Source organism: Capsicum annuum, chromosome 4, assembly GCF_002878395.1.
Source record: "Capsicum annuum cultivar UCD-10X-F1 chromosome 4, UCD10Xv1.1, whole genome shotgun sequence".
NCBI lineage: Eukaryota > Viridiplantae > Streptophyta > Magnoliopsida > Solanales > Solanaceae > Capsicum > Capsicum annuum.
The window spans coordinates 219,274,928-219,283,150 of NC_061114.1; positions in this window are offsets into that span (position 1 = coordinate 219,274,928).

Below are 8,223 nucleotides of genomic sequence, written 5' to 3' on the forward strand. Positions count from 1 at the left end.
AGAGTTCTATTTTCTTAAAATCTCTTTTATAGTACGTAGTACATAGAAGTATGATAATAGTATCTTTTAAATGCACTTACCTAACCTTTGTTCTCTTTTTCTTTTCTTCTACCACCCTTTCTTCTTTCTTTTTTGTTTTTAAAACTATTTTTCGGGTGATTATTTGTCTCTTATAGGCTGAGTAATAGAGGTCAGTATAAGTAGTATTATGAACAGATGCACAATTATTTTATTGTTACAGATTTTTAGTTTGTTATTATTGCACAAAAGAAAAATCTTTTAAATGTAATCACCTATTATGACATTTAAATTTCAAATTCAAATTTGAATTGGAGTGAAGTTAGCTTCCTAACCTCTCTCTATATACTTCTGCAATGTACACACTAAACTTTCCTCAATCTTTTTTTTTTTTTTTTTTAACTGTTGTTGCATTCTTCATATTATTTATTTTCTTGAAACACTTTTGATTTAATTTCTTTATTTTTATATGCAGATGAGTGATGATCATATTAGTGGCTATTTTTCTTTTGTATATATAGGCCCAAATTCAAGTAAGTAATTTGTTATTTTAATATTGTTTGTTTGATTTTTGATAAAAATAATACACTTGATTATATAAATGAAAAATGAAATTAGGTTTCTCTTAAGATTTTGAGTCGCATATTAACTTTTTAAATGCTAACTTTTATTACCACTTTTATACTATTATTTTATTAAAATAAATGTTCATATTTTTTCGTCGTATATGATACTAAAATTTTAAGTATCACGTAATATTTATCAGATCATATTTAAAGAAAAAATTATAATAACATTATAATTGAAAAAATAAAGTATAATTAATATTTAAAATACATGTTTTTCTGTATGGGATTGGTCCCCATAAACTTCTCTTAGAGTATCTAACATTTTTTTTTTGGGGTAAACATTAGAGTCTCTAACTTATGTATGCCAACAAACAATAATATTTATGTTTTAATTTCAAATTAATTTGCGACTGATATTTTTATGAATTTTCATTATTAATCATGTTGTACTCTTATTAAGATCTCGATGACAAGCGTACAAAGCCAAGGTTGTTATTGTCACTACATGGATTGGTCCATCTAATAATAATAAATAAATAAATAAATAAGTAAATAAATAAATAACAAACAATAGTAAACAATATGTGTTAGTACTGATAAGTAGTAGTAGGGATAAATATAAAAAGTATAATAAATAAAAAATTTATTTAGATTAACTTCAAAATTTTCTCTTATTAAAATTTATAAATTGTATAATAAATATGCATTTAATTTGAAAAAATTAAGGATAAGGTAAGAATAATAAAATGATCTTCTTATAACAAATTAATATAATATAATATTTAAATTTGAATTTAAATAGAATTTGAATGGGAATGGAATTCTAAATTCTTAATATTTCCTAAATTTATAATATTTACTACTATTTTTATAATATACATTAATAATAATAAAAATAATATATTAAATAAAAATAAAAATAAAATAATACTAATGTAACAAATAAATAACTAATATAATATAATAAATGAACTCTTACTATTCATAAACTTTTTCCTTTTAATGTTCTGAAAAATTATTAAATATTAAATTAAAGATTAAAAATATTAAGAGAACTATTATTATTATTATTATTTAGTAGTACACACGTAGTACATAGTAATAATAAAGGCAAAACATAAGCAAGACAAGATGCCACGTGTCAAGCTACTAAAATAGTCACGTGATAATTTTCAAGACAATATTAAAATATATTTTAAGACAAAATTAAAAATATTATAATAAAAATTTTGAATTGAGAAATTAAGTATTTGAATTTGAATAAATTATCCTTTACAACAAAGATTTTCATTATCTTAAAAATAGAAACTAATAATTAAAGAGTTCTAATAGACATATACTATTTCAAACTTATCTCTTATAAAATATAAATGTTATAAAATATATTTAAATATAATTTATTTACATATTAGGGAAAGATAAAAATTATTGATGAGAATAATAATAATGATAAATATGCATTTAATTTTAAAAAAATATTTATAAATATTGAAAAAATAGATAAAAATATTAATATAACTAATATTAATAATAGTAGTACACACTTAGTACGTAGTAGTACTTTTAGTTATTTTTTTAAACAGGCTTGGTAGTGATAGTACTGAATAATAATAATAATAATAATAATAATAATAATAATAATAATAATAAAAGAAAAAAATTAAAAATAAGTAAATAAATAAATTGTAGTAGTGGGTAGAACATAGTTATAGTGATAGCAGAAAAAAAAAGTGGGGACTTTTTTTTAAAAGAAAATAACATGTGAATTAGTCTTATTGATTTCAAATTTTTTCTTAATTCAAATATATACATTATAAGATAAATATGTATTTTATTTGAAAAATTATGGATAAGGAAGAATAATAAATTGATCTTCTTTTACCAAATACATATTATATTTGAATTTGAATTTAAATGAAATTTAAATTGAAGTAGAGTTCTATTTTCTTAATATCTCTTTAATATCTATATAACCAATATTAGTGGTAGAAACAATAGTAAATAGTACATTTCAAACTTATCTCTTTTAAAATTTAAATGTTATAAAATATATTTAAATATATTTTATTTACATATTAGGAAAAGATAAAAATTATTGATAATAATGATAAATATGTATTTAATTTTAAAAATATTTATAAATATTGAAGAAAAGGATAAAAATATAATATCTTTAAATTGTGAATAATATAATAAATAAAAATATCAAATTGATGAGGGAGATTTATTTTAAAAAAAAAACAAATTGAGGAGGTGTGGAGGTGGTGGGAGGTGGGTGAGGCTAGAGAAAAAAATATTTGTTTTTATATTTCATTGAGAAATAACATCATTGTTGATATTTTTTAAGATAATAGAATTTAACATGTTTGAACAAACACTACAACATAAAATATTAAAAATATTATTTTAATATTATGCATGTATTACGTGGGTACGTACACTAGTTTTTGTAGTAATAGCATCATTTTTTGCTTAAAAAAATAATAGATATTCGGTGAAATAGTTAATACGCGCAATCGAATTCAATACAAATGAGTTCTTTTAGCTTGGATTTCCAATAGTACCCCTAATTAGGGGCGGAGCTACCTTTAGCTTAGGCGGTCATCCAAATTTTTTTTGATTAAAAATTATATTATTTATACATAATTAAAATTATTATATATATATCTATATCTATATCTATATAGTAATAATAATATCATAATAATAATAATAATAATATATAATATATAATATAATATATATATATATATATATATATATATAATATTAAAAGTGTGAAGGGCCTTAAAAATGTCGTTTGAACTTTTTGTCCTTCATTTAAAGTTTTCGTTTTATATAAAATCGTCTTTTCACCTGCTACTATTATTTTATTAATATTAAATATTTACTATATTATCACAAAAAAAAAAAAACTTTTCTCACAAGAATAAAATTCCTTTCATTTAAAGAAAACTTACCATTCCTAATTAAAAGAAGACAATCTGCTGAAAAATTCTATTTTGATTTCTACGACAAATTTTGCTACGTGACTTTTTCAATTCGTGTCCTATTAGGTTTATGCGGCAAATTCCCCAAACTGCTTTATTTTATCCAAATAATTCTTCCCTTATTTAAAGGAATGGTTGCCCTTTTCAATCATTATACAAGAAATCTTATTTTCTTGTATAAATTACACATTATGAGTTCTTGGCATATCAAATTTTAGAGTGTATATGTTAGGGTTTGTTTATCACGCTTTAAGGTTTGTTTAGAAGATTATATTTTGAATCACCAATTAATAATGGATTGTCTCGTTTTCATATATAATTCTTCGTGTTTCTCTTTCTGTTGAAAATTTGTGAAAGAAAAATTGAACGACGCAAGCATATTGTCGTGGAATAAAGTAGTTAGAGGTTGATCTCTTTTCTTTTCTCCTCGAGGTTAATTTAGCTGCCCTGACTTTACATGCTCTTTTCTGAATGAATTTTTTCCTCCTTTCGTTTTCAGTATCGTTTCAGATGCTTGGTCAATTAATTTATTTACGGCTGCTTGATACAACACAATATGATCATTTCTCAATTACGTAGTTGGTTGAATGGAAGTATTAGTTGAGGTGCATCGAGTTGGAGAAGTTGATTCAGTGGATGCGTAGAGTTATATATGAATTATACCTTATTAATAATGGACCATATATTCTCTCCTATTAATTATTTGTGCTGTTTTTTTTTTTTTTCCAAAAAACATAGTTGAAAAGTGGCCAGTAGGGGCTATTTTAATTATCCTAACTAGTCTTAGGAAATCCTAACTATTGAAAGTGGTTGATGCTTTCTCTATGTAGCGTCGTATAAAACTAGAGTTCACAATAGACATATTTTAGGGTATAAACAATTTTCGTGTGTCCAGATACATATTATTCTTTCAACTGTGAAGAACTTAATTGATGGGGAAACGGAAATAATCTATTTACATCTTAAAATATTTGTTACCTCTCATCAGTCAGGTGCGGAACCACATCGAATTTAATAATATATGATTGTTAAACTCCTTCGATTAATTTATATATGTAAGAACCTCTTGGCAAAAACTCTCCCCCTACCACTGCCCCTAATTAACAGAGAAATTTTTGAGTTTGGGAATGTGAGGCTCTATAATCCATTTGTCCTCTTATTATAACCTTATCTTTCGTCGGAGTTACAAAAGCACCGACAAACAGACTTGATCTCATACACTCAAAACTTTTTTCTGCATTTTCTTTAGAGTTTAAGTTTTGTGCACTGTCAATACATAAAATATTCTACATTATCACTTAATTTAATCTGCTATTGCAGTTATCGTAGGTTATCTAATTATTTACATAAAAATTAAAAAAGAAAAAATTAACTAACCTGTAATAACAAGTCAAGTTTACCTGGTAGAATACTTTGTACACTGACGATGCACAAAATTTAAATTCTATAACACTTTTCTGTCTTTTTGTTAATTTGCTTGCTTACAATCTTTTTATTTTTTAAAAAGAAACCTTCTTGGACCTTTTTATCTAATTAGGAAAATGTAATTAATTAATCTCACTGGTTATCGAGTATATTAAATGCATATTTCGGTGGAATAATTGCAAAAGGAATTTATTCATTTTCACTTGTGTCTACTAAATTTTTCAAATATCTGTCGCCTCAGCAGAGTTCAGCTAACTCGATTCATTAAAATAAAATAGATGAAAAAAATCACCTAGTAATTTATCTATACTCGAATTTAAACCTTCTATGCTGAATTTAGATTTGAAATGTGAGATTTCAATTCACTTTATTAATCACGAAGCAATTTTTTGAATGCTATTTTAAAACTCTAAATTTGTCTTGCAATTATTTAATATTAATAAAGTAAAAATAATACCTCTCGATTTAGTAAGATGGATAATACAATAAGTTGCTCAATGTAATCCTACAATATATTCTGAAAAAATTAACGTGCAAATCTTACTCCAACCTTGAGATATAGAGAAATTAATTTCAACAGACACTTGACTCAGATAAAAATATTACAAAGCTGTTCGAGAAAAACGAAAATAATAAAAGTGAAAAATTAAGACAAAATATTTAAAGAAAAATGGCAGAATATACTTAAGAAAAATAATTACTATATCAAAATAATACTATAATTAAATTACAAAAGAATATGAAATAATACTCCTAAATGGGCATGCCAAGTCCGCCTTGGTCGATCATTGTGCAAGGGAAGTTTTTGTGAAAATTGAATTATTTTGTATGTGTAGGTACACTATGTTAATTGAAGCACGTTGTTCGAGTATTTATTTATACAAAAAGTTTCCAATTATTTAAAGAAAAGTATATTCCATGAATATTTCAACTAAATAAGTAACACCAACACTATAAGCTACAAATGGAGTATAAATTTTACAGCTTGGCCTTTAATTACTACATGACCGTCCTTAACCTAATTTTTCTGCCATTACTCAATGCAGTGGTTAAAACTTAAAAGTACAGTTTGATATGAATTCTTAACAAAATGTTAAACACTCTTAGTCTATTTTTACTTATTTGGTTAAGTAAAAATAATTGTTTAAATTTATTTATTCAATTTAAAAATTTAAGAGATAATTTATCATTTTATATCTATTTTCACCTTTGTTATTGAACATTATCCCCTTTGTCCCAATTATATGACTCTTTCCTTTTTAATCGGTCCAAATGAGTATGCCACATTTACTTATTTGACAACTATCTAACAACCCTATCAATATATTACCCATATCAACTATGTAACAACCCTATCAATATATTACCCATATTGAGTCTCACTTACTTTACATGAAGTTCACAAAGTCCATAAAATTATCGTTTTGTTTATTGTTTGTTAAGAAATATATGGTGTGCCATATGATTTTAAGAAAGGCATATTCAAGTGTCAAGAAAATAATAAATGCCAATGGATTAGCAAACAATACTTTTTTCCACTAATAAATTTTTAGTTGCTCGAATTCTTTAAAATAATTGTTGCATTCGTGTTGAATTCTTTAAAAATATATTATTTTTGAAGGATTCGACACATATTCGGACACATTTTTGAAGCTTTAGAGCAACTTAGAAAAATTTCAAAATGTCAAATGCTAGTGTTTCCAGAGAGTGTTTTTTTTTAAAAAAATTTTTTTTTTTCATCCGGTGTCTAGTATGCACATTGGAGTCCGACTAATTCGAATTCGCACCGGATAGGGCCCATTCGAAAATTAGTGCTCTATATCGAGGATTTTTTCACACCCAGGACTCAAACCCGAGACGTCTAATTAAGAGACGAACTGCTTCATTCACTACCTCACATCCTTTGATGTGGTGTTTTTCGAGAGTTGATCATGAAATTAATGTGTTTGCAGCTAGAATAAAGAATATTAAAGATGAATTAGATGTAGGTGTTAATTAGGAGTACGTGGGTGTAACACACTCATAAAGTGGAAGTTGGGAGACATGAATATTAACATGACTGCATTAAATATAAATATTTAAAAGAGGGGCCAGCCAAATATTGATGTCACAACCTACTGGCTTTTATGTGACTTGTTAACTACCCATCTCTTTCTTGCAAAATTCAAATTCATTTGTTCAATCTTATTCTAATTAATTTAATTATACTTCACTACTTTCTGCTCATATTATATGATATTTTTAATTTTGAAATTATATTAATCAGGCGTTTAGTCATGAATATCAGTTTTTTTTAGAATTGATATTGTATTTTTTCATGAATATAAATTAAAAGTTATTTTTGAATTTTTATGAAAGAGATAGAAGTGAAAAAAGTGAAAGCAACATTTACTTCTTTTCACTTTTTCAAAAATAATTTTAAGTTGTATTAGAAATTCTCATGACCAAACACCATTTTGAAATTATATTTGAAACAAAGTGAAAATATTTTTCGAAAAAAATTCTGATGGTCAAACGGGTACTAAGTACGCAATACTAATTTTTTGAAGGATGAATTGATTTTCTAAGGCGTATGAACAAGCTAAAAGTACTACTCACTTCGTTTAAAAAAATGACTTACTTTTTTTTTTAATCTGTTTAAAAAATATATTTTTTTTTACAATACTTTAATTTCAATTTTTCATGTAGTATATTTAAGGCCACAAGATTAAAGGACATTTTTGTATATTTGATATAATTTTAATTTAAAAATATAAAATTCAATTTTATTTTTTTTAAATTTTATGTCAAGTTAAAATGAATCATTTTTTTTAAATGAAAGAAGTACATATAGATTGGATAAATTAAATTATATTATTTAATTTGTAATTTTAACTTGTGTCCTTATTGTAATAAATAGTTGAGCTGGATGATCATATTGTTTGTTTTGTTTTATTGATTAGCAGAGTTGCATGATATTCGTGAATTTGACACGTAAATATTGACGTGCCATTGTTACATTAAAGAGAGTATATATCTTTGCTACTACATTAATTGCCAGTTCATCAATATTTGATTTCTTGTAAGGATTACTTCTATATAGTTTTGCTCAAATATTCTGGACTGTAATGTAATGAACAGTCCAAAATCCAAATATATATATATATATATAAATCAAATGAATGTCATGATCGATTATTGTTCTGTTTAACTTGTGACCTTCATCTTTATTCTGTGAAAAA